The sequence below is a fragment of the Platalea leucorodia genome, assembly GCF_965183815.1.
Source record: "Platalea leucorodia genome assembly, chromosome: 5".
NCBI classification, from domain to species: domain Eukaryota; kingdom Metazoa; phylum Chordata; class Aves; order Pelecaniformes; family Threskiornithidae; genus Platalea; species Platalea leucorodia.
In genome coordinates, this window is record NC_138827.1 from 102,698,458 (window position 1) to 102,714,499 (window position 16,042).

The window sequence follows — 16,042 nt, forward strand, 5'->3', positions numbered from 1 at the left end:
ACTTCACAGCAGAAACACTTGCTTAAAATAGTAAACATTTATGAATATAAACACAATACCTAAATCCAGCATCATCTGTAAATACAACCCGCAGCAATGGTTTTGGAGAGTATGAACTCCCTGCAGCCATCTCTGTAGTGCATTAAATCAATAAATTTATTTCTAAAAGTTTCACGTGCAGTATTAGTCTGTCTTTCGCTTCTAGCAATTTTAGCTGGAATCCTTTCACGCTAGCTGCATGGACGAATAAGGAGGGAACAAAAGGGACAATTCATTACATACAGAAATAACTTTCTGGGGTGGGACACCATAAGTTCTAAATCATCTTTTTGCTCGAGAAAAATTAACAAGTTAATAAAAGTGACCTCCAACTAAACTACAAAAGTTGAGGACGGACAGACACACAACACAGACAGACACAACAAACAAACAACTTTGCTCCTAATAGTCAGCCTGTGCCAAAAGTGTCGACCACCTTTTACTCCTGAGAGCCCTTCACACGATGGCATACCAAAGCAAGTCCTATTTGTGTCCCTATAAAGTAGATTCTCACAACATTCACAAGCCTCAATATCATTTTTCCCCACATATGCTACTCCACAGAGACCATTCTTGGGTTCCACTATTACACAGCACAACACCAGATATTTAAATCGGTCTCCACATTTGAAAACATTAAGATGCAACAACAGAGAGATTACCTCACTTCAATTAGTTTCTTGCCACCAAAAGAACCTAAACGAACCAATCTTTAAAATCCAGCAGCTGACGCTACGTAATCTGCGTCCTTATACTGGTTATAGCCCTACCAAAGCAAAGGGAAAGGGGCTCCCTTTCCCAAGGGGAAAAGACAGGCAAGCAATCTTCTTTTTGTTCTACCTCGTCCATATTATGGTCGCATATATTGGTCGTATTGCTCATGATTTAGCTTCACTTTGAAGGCCCTTCGGTCCTCAGTGAATTTTTACCAAACGCATGGACACTTCATCTATCAATCTGATCCTTAAAATAGTGTCTTGGAATTGGAATAAACACAGTAGCTACTACAGAACTATCACTAAGAGAGAGCCAGCCATATTCTACTATTATTAGACACATCTCTAAAAAAACCCTAATATGAACAGAATTGTTTCAAGGCATGTAAAAGCCACTCACATGAAAATCCAAAAAACTAGTTTATTCTTTACATTACTACAGTGCCCAAAACCATTCTTCATGCTGGCTCATTACCTAGAACTAACCACAAAACTATTCAAAATCCCAAATTATAATTTATTTAGTAGCATTTCATACATTTGCCACTAGATTTCAACCCCACAAAGTTTATATATAGAATAAATCCTGAAAGAGCATAGAAAAATACCTGAATTAAATAATTTCAGTGCATTTTAATTTTCCTGCATCAAAGCCTTCTCGTATGTTCCTTCTCATTTTGAATATTGTGTTTATCAAAATGTCTTAATACTCCAGAAAGAGTAGTTTTAACAAGCAACTTGGAAACAAAAGAAACTAAAGCACACCAGTATCTAAAGGAACCCATTGTCCTATTGTAGCAAAACATGCCATTTCATAATAAAGTCGATGTATCTTACAATAAACAGTTTTTCAATATATTCTCTTAAAATATAAAGAGTGATTCAAGTTTGATGAGATTTGAGACTGAGGTGCCTGTTTCAATGTTCTATATACATTACTACCAGCCATTTAAAAAAGCATTACAGATACCAGTATTATTATAGTTAAATTTTTATTTTTGATATGGTAAATTCAGTATTAACTGTTATTCAGTCAAACTGAAGGTTTTGAGGGAAAGATCACATAGGTAGCAAACATGGCAAAGAAATGCAGAGAAGGAGGGTTAAACTGCTATTTTCCATAAAAATAACCATTAATTTACCATTTTATTGGAAAACTGAAATATAAAATTACTGTGAAAATAGAAAGATTTTTCAGAAGTTTTAAAAGGTTAGAACAACTATAAATATATGTTCTTTATCTATCATCATAATATACACATACACACACTCACAGACCCTCAGAGAATACAATATTCATTTTGCTGCAGAAGAACAGACATTGCATAACAATGAGATTTGCTAATGAAATCAGCTATCAACCTGGAATACATATGTATTAAACCAAGACCTCAGTGTCATTTTCTTTTTGCATCGTTTGTTCTTTCTCTCATTTTTCCTCGACCTTTCAGTATCTTGTCCTCCTCCTGGTTTCACTGCTTCAAGTACAGCAATATTGCAAAATATTTTGTTAACATTGTATGTGCAATACTTTTTATTTTACAAAATGTATTTCTCTACTTATTGCTAAACATAGATTCTAATTGCATGGGTTCTATCAACATTGTTAACGTAGCCTTGAAAGAAAAATCAATGGGTGCTAAGGAGACAAAGGAGTTTTATTTCTCTGTAAAACAGCAGGAATATCTAATAAAAATCGGGTTGTCACTTTGAACAAACTACACTTTCACAGCTAAAGTTGTGCTCCAATTAATACAAGAATTTAATACAAGAACAACACGTTTTTTAAAATCTCTTCTATATTTATCTAATGATTGTACAGGAACAGAATTTAGAACCACTGCATGAATAAAAGTGTAATTGCTTTGCATGAACATGCAAAATCATCATGAAACCAAGTAAAACAATCCAGCAAGTTCAGTAACAGTATGTATAAGCATGTAGTATACATATCAATTATGCAAAACATCTTTACTGAAAAAGAAATGAATACTGAATGGAATTATTTACTCTGCTACTCAGACCTGACCATAAAGATTAAAACATTACGGAAGTCTTTTAAAAGACGTTTTTCCCTCATTACAGTAATACCATATTTTGGTTTTGTGGGATATATGCTGCCATATACTTCACAGATAACAAGCAACCTATTTACACCCCCCTAGCTCCAAGAGTATCAAAACTATGTTTTGAATTCACTCCAAAACTATTAAAACTAATAATATAGCCCACTACATTTTTCAACTGTTCTCATTTTACAGAATGTTTTAATTGAAATAATTCAACTAAGATATTGCTACTATAATGCCACTATCAAGTCAGCATTATTGTTGATAAGCTCCAAAGTCATATGAAAAACTAATACAAAACGGTAGAAAATAAATGCTTGCTGGCTTGATGGTAGGTTTATTTTTTTTGTTTGTGTGTGGGTTTGTTTGCTTCTTTTTCTCCTTTCTTTTTCAACTAACACTCTAAAACCCTAATTCTATGAAGACAAACCACCAATTAGTTAGTTACTTTTAGTATACCAAAACCGCATAGAGAACTCCTTTGGAATAAACGAAAGTAATTTGTAATTTATTTTCTCATTTTATCTTGAGGGCATAAGGAAGTCATTCAGTCATTCTATAGTTACGATGGCCATCACAACACCAAAGAAAAAAAAGGCACAAGAGACCACTGAAAAATAGAGGAGAAAAATAATGAAATGTCTGAAAATGGACTTAACCATCCCTGGAGCCAGTCATATCAAATTGTCACTACACAACCCAGAAAGAATACCATCAAGATACTGGATGTAATGAGCTAGGTAAGTAATTGAAAGCATAAAAATTTCCATAAACTCTCTTCATACGTGCTCCAATTCTTCCTTTTTAAGTTAACAAGCACTTATGTCATTGAGAGCTTTGAAAGCTGAAAGCATATAACACACGGCCTTATTTTTCATTCCATTTCTCCCACTTTTAAAGATATGCGGCTACATGATATAAACATCCAGGCATATGTCATGTGAAGTGGTCTTACTCTCATTCGTGCATTACGATGTCCTAATAAAAAGATGTATGAAGACTATTTTCAATCACACACTATCAAAAATGCTTCTGTTTCAATTACAAAGCATTTGTCCTTCTGCAAAAAACCCATCCACATTGCATCTCAAAATGACTGAAACTGAATAGAAGCACAGTTAATTATAGTGGGCTCACCTTTAAAAGCAAAGACTACACAACCTCCAGGGTTTGAAAGAAAGAGTCTCTAATGCAACAACCTTGACCCTTGAAAGTGCTGGGTCATTTTCTTCTGTGACGAACAGTGATTGCTTTCTATAATTCTAACAATTGTCAAGTAGGCTAAAGAGTATGGCTGGCAGGTGATAGTTGTGAAATGCTTCCACTTTTAACAATGACTTATTACCCTGTAATATAGGTCAACTGTTCAATTGAACATCATCTACAAGATGTTATAGGCTCTTGAAGCCATATACTACAACAACTGACATCAATGGTTTTATTAGGGATCAAACTAGTGTATAAGGGACCTAAGAATATAGAAAACTGTTAAAGGATATAGTCTTAATTCAAACGATTAAATGAGAAAGACTCTAAGATACCCAAATCTACTGTACATATAAAATACGTGATTCTGGTACATAACTGTTGACATGAGGTAATCATGCATAGATCTTAAGTACAGGACATCAAGCTTCACAGCTTACACAACTTGGCACAAATTTCATTAATAGGAATGAGAATATAGAAACCAGTTACTCTACAGATTAAAGTGAACCCTCGTTCTCTAAATATAGACTCAACTTCATAGAAGAACAGAGATGAAACCATATCAACAGTACACAGAATTAGATGCTGCCAGGTGCTAAAAGATACCTGAATTTTTATCAATAAAGAAAAAACATTAACTCAGAAATGAGACTGAATTTATCAACCACATTTATCCTCTCTGATCTAACCAGAAATAGCTTCTTCAACATATAGTCTAAAATTCTGTACTTTGCTGGAATATATCGCACAAATATAGATGTCCATGGTATGAACATATTCCAAAAATTAACGCTGTCTAGTTTACTGTGGGTTTTGTTGTGGGTTAAAATCATATTCCAGAGAATTAACAGTAGCATTGTGCTGTACTAGTAGTCATATCTATACGCACAAACACACACACACCCCTTTATTTTCAGTAACACACAATGCTTAGTTAAAAGCTGTTCCTGGCACTTCATGCAGACATTGCGAGCATCCTTCAAAGCTTACTTTTAAAAAAATCTGTCAATGAAGCATGCTTATGTTTTTTCATAATTAAATACCCCAAATTGTACTGAACTATGATGACTACTATTTATCTACTTTTAGGGAACAGAAGTGGAGGACAATTTATTAAAGCACAGGAGGAACTCCTGAACGCTGGAAGGTCACAGCCTATGTGCTGAGCTGCTAAGCAAAAACATCTATGATGTTCCAGAGCTGCCATTTTTCTTCCTTGACAAAGACTCCATCTGCCACAGAGCCATTTACAGCCTCAGAGTCAGAATATCAATGATTTCCAACCATTCTGCAAGTCTGCTTTCACCTTGACATCACCTCTGTAATACATCTAAAACAGATGATACATATAACCCCTCTGCAAGCTCTAAGCCCATGCTTTATTCAACTGATATGCATTTAAGCTGTGCTCTAACCATTTCTTTACTTCCTCTGAATTGTGCAAGAATATAAAAACTCCAAATTCTATATCCTTTTCATTGCTGTGCTTCTTTTAAATGAATTACCTTTGGAAAACCTAAAAAGAAAACCTTTCAAATATTGACAAGACATGTAAAAACAGTTAGAAAACATCTGATCATTTTAAAATCTGTATTTACATAACATACATGCATACAATCTCATTTTTTTTCTTCTTTTCCAAATAAACAAAACATGCCTAATAAGATCCTTATTACAGGCAACCATGCAGAATAAATTATCACAGCTTCACTGAAACCAACAAAACTACATTCAGCTCTATATCTCTTGATGTATATACAAACTGATAAAAAAAAAAAAAAAACAACAACAACAACAAAAAAAAAAACCACAAAAAAACCCAAAAAACAAAAAACAAACAAACAAACAAAACAAACAAAACAAACAAAACAAACCCTCCAGGTTAGAGCTGGGACAAAAAAGGAAAGAGAATCTTGCCTTACTGAATGAATACCTGAAGAATTAGATCCTCAGATAAAACAGATTATACATGGACTGATAAAACTATATATATATATACACACACTCATGTATACACACATACACGTATATGCACACATATGCTCTCCATTAACTATGCGAACATACAGTTCATCATCAGGCTCATCACAACACGACTTTAGTGAACCTACTCCTTGATAGCAACTTTTGGAGTCTTGAAATTCAGGTGGATGTTGGTACTCTGGACTAATTTTTAAACGTGCAAACTTGCAGCTTGATTTTGCAGTGAAACTGAACCACAGGAGAAACAATTTTGTATTGCAAATATATATGAAAACACATACGGTCGCATAGCTAGATGTCCAACTATTACCATACAAACCCCCCATATGTTAAATATATAGGAGCAAAACATTTGAACACTAGACAAAACTTGCAAGCAACTTTATGAAAGTTTACTTCATAACACCTGTAAAGTACATAATTTACAATCTCAACTTTACCTCCCATCCTTTCTTCTCATTGCCTATGTCTTTACTTCTTCCAGTTACAGAAGTAATAGTGTCGGACACTTGATAAATTGAATCTGTTCTACATGCTCTCTGCCCACTACTCACTTTGTTCGGGCTGCTTTTAATATTCCAAACGTAAATGCAATTTAAGCCAAAAATATTTTTCTAAATCCATACGGAAAAAATGCCTCTTCATCCCCCAAAATACATTGCCCCCTAGAATTTTCCCAGCTAAATCCCACTAGGGCTTGGGTAGACTGCAGTATAAGGTTGAACTAGTTCAGGCATTACCTTTATGCTTGCCCTAGAAAGGGCAGGATCAGATATACACGGATACATATCCAACATGTTTATTTTATGAGTTACAGATATTCACCTGACACTGTCATATCACATCTCTCACCCAAAAAAACCAAAACCAAACAAATAAATAAAAAAAAAATAAAAAAAAATTAAAAAAACCCACAAAACTCGTTCAATTTTCCACCTGCTATCAATATACATTTCAGTCATTTCTTATCTCATCTGCAATTCAGCTATCCCTACCCATCTCCTCATTACCACTAGCTAACTACTTGGGTTTTTTAGTGGTGTTAAAGTGGGTTGGCAAACTAGAGAATAAAAGGGAGCACCTCCATGAAACATACTCGTCTCAAATCAAATATGGACGAGCAATTCATTGTTTGCTATTTTTTGCACCTAAGAGTCAAACCTGAAGAAGAGCACCATGCTGCATCCAAGTTTAAGACAATTGTTCCTAAACTGGGGAAAACCAGGCCCAACAGAAAAGCAAAGGAACACATCTTTGAGAGGATGTACTACAACACAGCAGAGCTAAGGAAGTGACCAAGATACAATACTCAGGCATGACCACATCTGGGACTACTATAGCACTACCCTAAGAAAGATCTCACTGAGGAAATGGAAGGGCAGTGGAAAAAACAAGAGTCAATCACTAAGAAATCCAATACCTCTCAGTCTTACACAACTGCAGCTTCCACCACATCTCCCCTGCTATGAAGCACTGACTTGACTCAACAATTCCTTGATGCTACTGCCTCTAATTCTACCTTCCTCCTTTAAAAATCCTAAGAGGAAAAAGAGACAAAGAGGAAGAAAAGGAAAATAATTAAGAACTTTCTAGTTAAGATAGAATCCTAAAGTTCTTTAGATTGGATGGATTTTACAGGTCATCTGGTCCCATCTCCTGCTTAAAGCATGGTTAACTTCGAAGATTCACCAAGTTGCTCAGAGCCTTGCCCAGTAAACAAGATGCAGATTCTGCAGGCTCTCTAAGCACCCATTTCAGTGTCTCCTAGAACCACAGACTGGTTTGGGTTGGAAAGGAACTTCAAAGATCATCTAGTCCAATCCCCCTGCCGTGGGCAGGGACATCTTTCACTAGGTCAGGTTGCTCAAAGCCCTGTCCAACCGGATTTTGACCGCTTCCAATGATGGGGCATCCACAACTTCTCTGGGCAAACCTGTTCCAGTGTCTCACCACCCTCATCATAAAGAATTTCTTCCTTATGCGCAATCTAAAACTACCTTCTTTCAGTTTAAAACCATTACCCCTTCTCCTGTCACTAAAGGCCCCAGTAAAAAGTCTCTCTCCGTCTATCTTATGATCACCCTTTATATATTGAAAGGCCACAGTGAGGTCTCCCTGGGGCCTTCTCCAGGCTAAACAACCCCAGCTCTTTCAGTCTTTCCTCATAGGAGAGGTGCTTCAGCCCTCTGATCATTTCTGTGGCCCTCCTCTGGGCCCGCTCCAACAGGTCCATGTCTGTCTTGTACTGGGGACCCCTGAGCTGAACGCAGTGCTCCACGTGGGGTCTCACCAGAGTGAAGGAGAGGGGCAGAATCACCTCCCTCGACCTGCTGGCCACGCTTCTTTTGATGCAGCCCAGAATATGACTGGTTTTCTAAGCTGCAAGAGCACAATGAAAGTTGTCAAACTTCATGAGCTGGCATTCTCAGGAATTTTTCCTTTTTATCTAATCAAATTTTCCCTTCACATAATTTGTGTCTTTTGCCTTTTCTCTTTTCATTGTACACTTCCAAGAAGAATCTGACTTTTCTTCTCTAACACCCTTTAGTCAGCTCGAGATAACCATTAGCTTCCCTGAGCCTCCTCAAGGCTGAACGATTCCAATTCTCTCACACATCTGTATTTCATCATGCACTCTTGTTCCCTATTTATCATGGTAGCCAACCACTAAAGTATGTCACTATCTTTCTTGTACTGAGGACCCCAAAACTGGGATCCAGCACTCTAGATGTGGTCTCACAAGGGCCAAATGGGGCAGTGGGAATCACTTCCCTCGGACTGCTGCCTACACTCTTGCTAATACACCCCATGATGCAGCTGGCCTACTCTGCTGCAGGAGTGCATGGCTAACTCATGTTCAGCTTGCTGTCTACCAAAACCCCAAGGGCCTTTCTGCTACTGCCCCCAACCTGTCCCAATAGGCAAAAATTTCTGAAAAAAAAAAAAAAAATCTTTCATTCATTCACTGTAAAGACAAATTAGTAAATGGTTTATGGACTACCAGTGATACAAGCAATGGAAGAACAAAGCTACAACCACAAATCAAGAAAGACCAAAGGCCTTGTGCCTTTCACACATGGTTGAAGAGAGATGCTGATCAGTATGCTACTCCCAGTTACCAAGCTGTTCTGTTTTCACATCAGTTTCTCACAATACACACATCTAAGCTCTTCCAGTTATCAAGTTAAAAATAAAAGAACTCTCAACTCATTGTTTATTTAATTAAGGATCTCAGTTGCCTTCTCAGTTTTGACTCTTGATTCCACTATTTCAAGTTTTCTTCATTACCACAGGATTTGCTACTTACCTTAAAACCAGAAAAGAAATTAAACAAAGCAAATTTAGTTTTGCCTAAGGATTTTTAAGACCTTAGGAATATAATCAAATATCAAATGATTCACAGTAATATTATGAATTAAAAACAAAAAAACAAACAAACAAACAAACAAAAAAAAAAAAAACAAAAAAAAAAAAAAAAAAAAAAAAAACAACCACAAACATACAACATGCCTTCCTCCTTGAACTTGTAACCCTTGCCCAGACCACACTTTTTGGAGTGGTGGTTTGGTGAAGTCCTACTAAAAGCAGCTTTCTCGTTGAAACAGGAACACAAAACTCGGATTACCTACCAGCAGTAAAGTCCCTGAAGACTTAGATTCAAAAGATAAAGTTTCATCAACTTACATATGGAAAATTATCTTTTCAATAGTTGACTAGAAATGTCGTCTTAACCTAAACATCTAAATTACAGAGCTACTGTATATTAAGATTCTGAAATTTAATTAGAAAAAAATATTTCTTCATTTCCCATAAGTGGACAAAGCTTTGTATTTAAATGCTAACACTTCTTTCTATAAGAAAGCCAAAGCAAACAAAGTGAAAACTCCTATCTAATCATACATAATCTGAAAGATTTCTGAACTTATAAACTGTTGAAGTAACTGTAAACAACAAAAACACTTTTTTGTGCAAACCGATTGCTGCTATTGCAAAGATAAAACCAGCTGGGCTTAACAGTACAGTGATACTACCGAAAATTCAATTTACATCTGAGCTCCTCCAGTTGCCATCTGTACAGTAAAGCTTAATAAACCACTTATTCCTCCTAACAGATGCTAATCATGGATTGACAATACATAATCAAAATCTGCTTTTTAACCCTTTCAGCAAATAATCATTATTAAATTTGGTTTGCAGCAGCAGCATTAAAACACTTGGGAGTAACTCTTACAGAAGTTGTGTCAGTAGTGGGGGTTTTTTTGTTTTCTTTTTTTCCTTTCAGTCATTTTGTAATTTTACTTCCATAATTGTTTTATCTAGCATGTTAATATGTTTTCCTTGATAATAAAACGAAATATACACATACAAGCAAGCATATACACGTACACATACAATGACCACATTACCAGAGAAATCAGCAACATACAGCAATAAACTTTTTATTTCAATTTTTTAATTACATGATTTTCTAAAAATAACTATGCAAAAATAAGTAGAAAAAAGGCATAATTGCCCTTTGCCTTTTATTTACACTCTGTATAATTACTGTAAGCACATAAAACTGTTAAAATCATATTATTTTTAGTTTCTTAGTCAATGCTAATTGTTGTTATTACACTGAAGTAAAGATATAATTAAATCGGCAGGTGTTACACACGTATGAAGGAAGTAAATTCTCACATTCTTTGGGGAAGGGCTGTTTTGGAAGCTTTTGTATTTTTTCTGAGCTTGCCAAAAGTACATCCACATACACTGTCAAAAAAAACAAACTGCTACTTTTCAAATACTATTACTACAAGCAATGAACAGCATGTTTTCATAGAATCACAGAATGCTTTGGTTTGGAAAGGAACTTCAAAGATCATCTAGTCCAATCCCCCTGCTGTGGGCAGGGACATCTTGCACTAGGTCAGGTTGCTCAAAGCCCTGTCCAACCAGATTTTGACCACTTCCAATGACGGGGCATCCACAACTTCTCTGGGCAAACCTGTTCCAGTGTCTCACCACCCTCACAGTAAAAAAAAAATTCTTCCCTATGTCCAATCTAAACCTACATTCTTTCAGTTTAAAACCACTGCCCCTTCTCCTGTCACTAAAGGCCCCAGTAAAAAGTCTCTCTCCGTCTATCTTATGATCCCCCTTTATTTATTGAAAGGCTGCAATCAGGTCTCCCCCGGAGCCTTCTCTTCTCCATGCTAAACAAACCCAATGTTCTCAGCCTTTCTTCACAGGAGAGGTGTTCCAGCCCCCTGATCACGGCGGTGGCCTCCTCTGGACCTGCTCTAACAGCTGCATGTCTGTCTTGTACTGTAGACCCCAGAATTGTTTTGGGGGAACATAAAAACAAAGATTCCTTTTCCGTAACCAAATGCACCTTCACATGAATTCTCTGCATCCTTTTGAGTATTTGCATGATGAAAAAAGGCAAATACAGCTATGTATCTAGATGCTTAAGTTAACTTCTGACGAGAAGAACAGGAACAGTTGTGGGAAGGGAGGTAATGATACACCCAAATTGGCATAAAAGCACAGAACTATTTTTGTTAACCTGAGTTCACCAAATTTTTCTTCTTTCTTTCCCCCTTACCACTCCATACAGTGTGTTCCAATTTGTTATCAAGAGTTTCTCATTAGTTGCCAGTTCCCAGACTTCTTATCGAATTTCACTTAAAATGCAATAATCACATTTCTTGTGCAATTTCTTTTGTTCTGAGACACAGCAGCTGACAAGTGATAAAGCACACGGTGGGGTTTTTTTGGTTTTGTTTTTTTAAAAAAGGAAGATGTTTGCCTAACTTGCATGTTTCTGCAAGTCTGCTGCGTTTTTATTTAGTTTGCAAACAGGCTACTATTTGCACACACTTAAGTTTCATGTAAGGGAAGTGCTTTTCTTGGCAATCTGCTTCTATATTTTAGAACCAGTAATTAAAATACGCAAAATCTTTCCTGGGTCTGACAGAAAAAAAACTCAAACACTTTCTTTGTTGTTGTTCACCTTCACACTCCTAGTCACCAATTCAAAGTAGGCCAATGCATACTTCATTACTGTGAAAAGAAACTGGGTAGTTTTCAAAACCTGTCAAATCCTTACTTCTACTTTCTGTAGAAAGCACGATTTACGCATCCTTTAACATCTTCCTCTTCTTTGCTCAAGATGTTTTTTTTTTCTCCTCCACCGCCCCCCCCCCCCCCCCCCCCCGAAAAAAACTTCAGCGTAGATCTCACCTACAAAGATTCTTCTGATAACCGTAGTATTCCTGTAATGCTGTAACGGCAACATCTCTCAAACTTAACTTGTCATCACAATTTTGGTCAAATTCTGAGGCCTCTCTTCTTAAATTTACCTTAACCATTTAGAAAATTCTGTTCAGCCTTCTGCTCAGCTGATCTTTTACTTTTAAATCACTTGTTTAATTATAGCCATTAATAAATTCTTTACATACAACCACATAGAAAATTTTCAGAAAGTATTATCTGCAGAACTTTCAAGTACTGTGTCAAGATACCACATTATTTCTGTTTCCATAGGTAAAGTGGTACTATGAGAATTCACCACCATCACCTTTTGGAACAAATAAAAAGAGCCATCATTAGGGATGGAAACAATTTTGTATTTTGGGAGCAGAAATTAGTATCCTCAAGAACCTCTCATCAAAAATGGCATGACTTTAACACAAAACAAAACAACAACAAAAAAAACAACCCACAAAAACCCACAAGTCTCAAAGTACAAGGAATTATTACTTGCCATTTTTCCTAATCTTTTCAAGCTCTCCCTTGAGCAACCTACTTGTTACAACAGAATGCATACTGAGGTGCCATTTCTTTGTTTGGATGGAAGGATTGTTGTTGCTTCATAACAAAGAAAGTAAGTTCTGTTGGCTAAAGAATTGACTGCACCCACAAAAATGCTAGAGATGACTAAGGATACGTTTTTTCTTCTTTTTCAGAGATTTGACATTTTTCATCCCTCACAAAAGGATTAAGTAACTTATAGTTGGCCATAAACACACAAGCAGAATAAACCAGTACACTGAGTTAGTACAAACAATCAGCCTTAAAAATAAGCTGATTCAGAGAAAGAGATCTACACCTGGCTATTGCTTCCCTTGCATTTTTTAAGGCCTACAAGAAAATTGATCAAAAAGCACAAATCTTTCTATAAATTCCTCCTGTTCTTCTCCAATTGCATACTTAAAGGGACAAAAGTTATGCATGTCAACGACCATTTATGGGGCATTCTTCTCATTCTACTGAGTAAGGCGCTACACCCCCCTACCCCCTGCAAAACTGGAACCTTCTTCTAGGAAGTTTCAACACCTTTCTTCAGGCACAAGGAGGCTGAGAAGGTAGCAGTCTTTCAGTTTCAGTCCATCCCAGAAAAAAGAAAAAAGAAAAAAAAAAAAAAACAAACAACCACATTACCTCATTAGCAAAAAAACCAACAGGGTTCAGCTTTTATGAAAAGAAAGCTTTTTCATTAAAACTGGCTCACCTTACAGAAGCTGGCAGTATACTACTGTATTACAGAAAGTTTCACAATGTCTGATGCCTGCAGTAAAGCCTAAATCCTAGATACAGTCTTCATATTTCTGTCTATTATTGCAAATTACTTAATGACTTTCCTAGTTCTGGCCCCCCCCTTTTTTTGGTTCAGATAGCCTGCTATTTTGAAGTGAGGAGCAGCAATCTTACCTTGCTCTCATATCTCTGCTTGCTAAGCAATGTGTTCAAGTAGAAAACTGTTCTTTTGACCTTTAATTCACTTGATCCCTCCTACTTAATACATCTGCTCTCTCCATATGAACCTATTCGTTCTTTGAATTCAGCAAATGTTGGTGCTCTTGCCATTCCCGTAAATACTGTATTACGTCACACGTAGTGGTTTTAGTATCTTCTCTTTCCACACAGTACATTTGCATTGAAAGCATGCAACTGTACACTTGAAGTACTTCTAAAACCTAGGCCTTTTAAATTTGATCTTAAAATTTATTTTAATCAGCATGCAAAAATTTATCCTCCCTCCCCCCGTCAGTGCAAATTTTATCTTTACTGATTGTAAAGTTACCTCTGAGATGAGGGCATGAAGGTCGCTACTGAAACATAAGACGCCATTGTATCACACAATATTGTATCCGGGATCTAAACAAGGCTCTTATTAACCAACATATCTCATTACTGGACATAAACCTAAAATATGTCTTTAAATATGCTATTCGCTATTTTCAGGGCATATTATCACAAGGGTATGAAGAATTGATGGTTAATATGAGGAGCAGCAAAATAATAAACTTGAAAAATCATTTCAAATCTATTTCAGATTTTCCTCTCTAACTTTTATTGTACTTACTGTCTGTCAGGTACATAAAGTAACACAGTGTGCCTGAAAGTTGCATCTGTGAACTAAGCAAAGACGGTCAGGCTTTCTGTTTAAATCTCTTATCTATCTTAGCTTTCCCTGTCAACTTTCTCTAAAGCAAGGTACTGGAGTAAGACAGAAATAACTTTTTTCTTTAGTTATCCTGAAAAAAACCAAGCTAATTGATGTGAATGCAAAATTCTTCATTTCCTAACAGTCTACTAAACTACTTATTAACAAAACAAGATAATTCATCCTCATCACGTAGCAAAAGATAACATGTTCTCTGACTATACAAAATACTTTTCGAAGTTGCTAAAATTGGTTTTGGAATCAAAACTCTCAGCACAGTCTCTCAATTCACTTTAAATATTCCTTAAACTCTATAACATCAGACATCAAAACTACTAAAGGTATACTGAAAATGTGCCACACACTAAAATCACATTCTATCATATTTATATTTCAAACCTACATACAAAGAAATCCACAAAGCATGATAATAGTGTTATCATGGACATTAATTGTTGAAGACCTACTCAATAGTTAAGCCTGAACTCACAAAAGTAATTGCACATGTGGACTAAGCATCGAAAAGTCTTAGTTAAGCCTGTGCTTAATGTCTTGCTAAAATCAGGACCTGGATGCAGAATTTAGCACTAAGCCATACAGTATATAAAACTTTTTCCTTTTCCCTATATCAGTCATGCTTCTCCGAAAATTATCAGAATGCTTACTACCACGGCTTACTTACTGTGATGACTGTGGTCAGTTCTGTGACATTGCTGTTTTGCAACCTGAAAACAGAAAACAATTAATGATCAGCTGAGTCACGCTTTCATCAAGTAACTTTTACAAGGACAAAGAAAGACACATCAAACAGAACAGTAAAATTTCTCAAAAAAACACATCTGTGAAATATTTCTAGTGTACTGAAAACACTTTAATTGTTTCCCACAGCCAGCTATGAAGCCATTAAAACAAGATAGTTTAAGCCAAACGTTATGTAATCACGCTTTTTTTGTTGGCAACCAGCTGTTTAAATATACATACTCATTTTACCCTTACTAAATTGTGAATGATATAATACAATGTGTTCTCCTTTGACGTACACAGTAAGTCAAAGGAATCTTTCTGTTAAAATGCAAAAGAATTCTGGCCTCCCAGAAATCAATGGGAATTTTCAATTTTGTTTATACGGAATCAGAGTTTCATTCCATTGCTGATGCTCTCTAGCATGAGGATTTCAAATTCTCCTCATGCTAGGAGAATTCAGAAGCATCTCTATGTCAGTACAAAATCCACACATATTTCACTGGAAATTTAAAACTAAAAATGATTTTTGAACACTTGTTTGGATTGCTTTCTTCACAGATTTTTTCCCCTGGGTAGATCAAGTTTTTCTAAGCATATAGTTCCTACACACTGTACACAAAACAGAAAACAGCGTAACAGATGCAAAATTTGGAACACAACCATTTCGGGAAAATATTACTTGCTATAGTAGTAATCTGATATTGTTGGGGTTTTCTAATAATTTTTTTTTCCACGGAAGACTAGTAAAGAGTCAGTGAAATTTTACAGTTCAATCTCTTAAAACTATCTTCTGTAGCATTAAGCATATACTTGCTATACATAGCTCATAGATGTTCTCTTCAGCTACACCG

At 36.0% G+C, this 16,042-nt stretch overlaps 1 protein-coding gene across 1 annotated transcript in view; it reads right to left on the bottom strand.

Moving 5' to 3' along the window:
• Nucleotides 1-15,163, bottom strand: part of BAZ2B (bromodomain adjacent to zinc finger domain 2B) — a 117,324-nt gene extending 102,161 nt beyond the window's left edge. The window contains exon 1 of the mRNA XM_082314673.1: nt 15,130-15,163. The gene's annotated coding sequence lies outside the window, so the exon portion shown is untranslated. The remainder of the gene's footprint in view (nt 1-15,129) is intronic.
• Nucleotides 15,164-16,042: the final 879 nt, after the last annotated feature.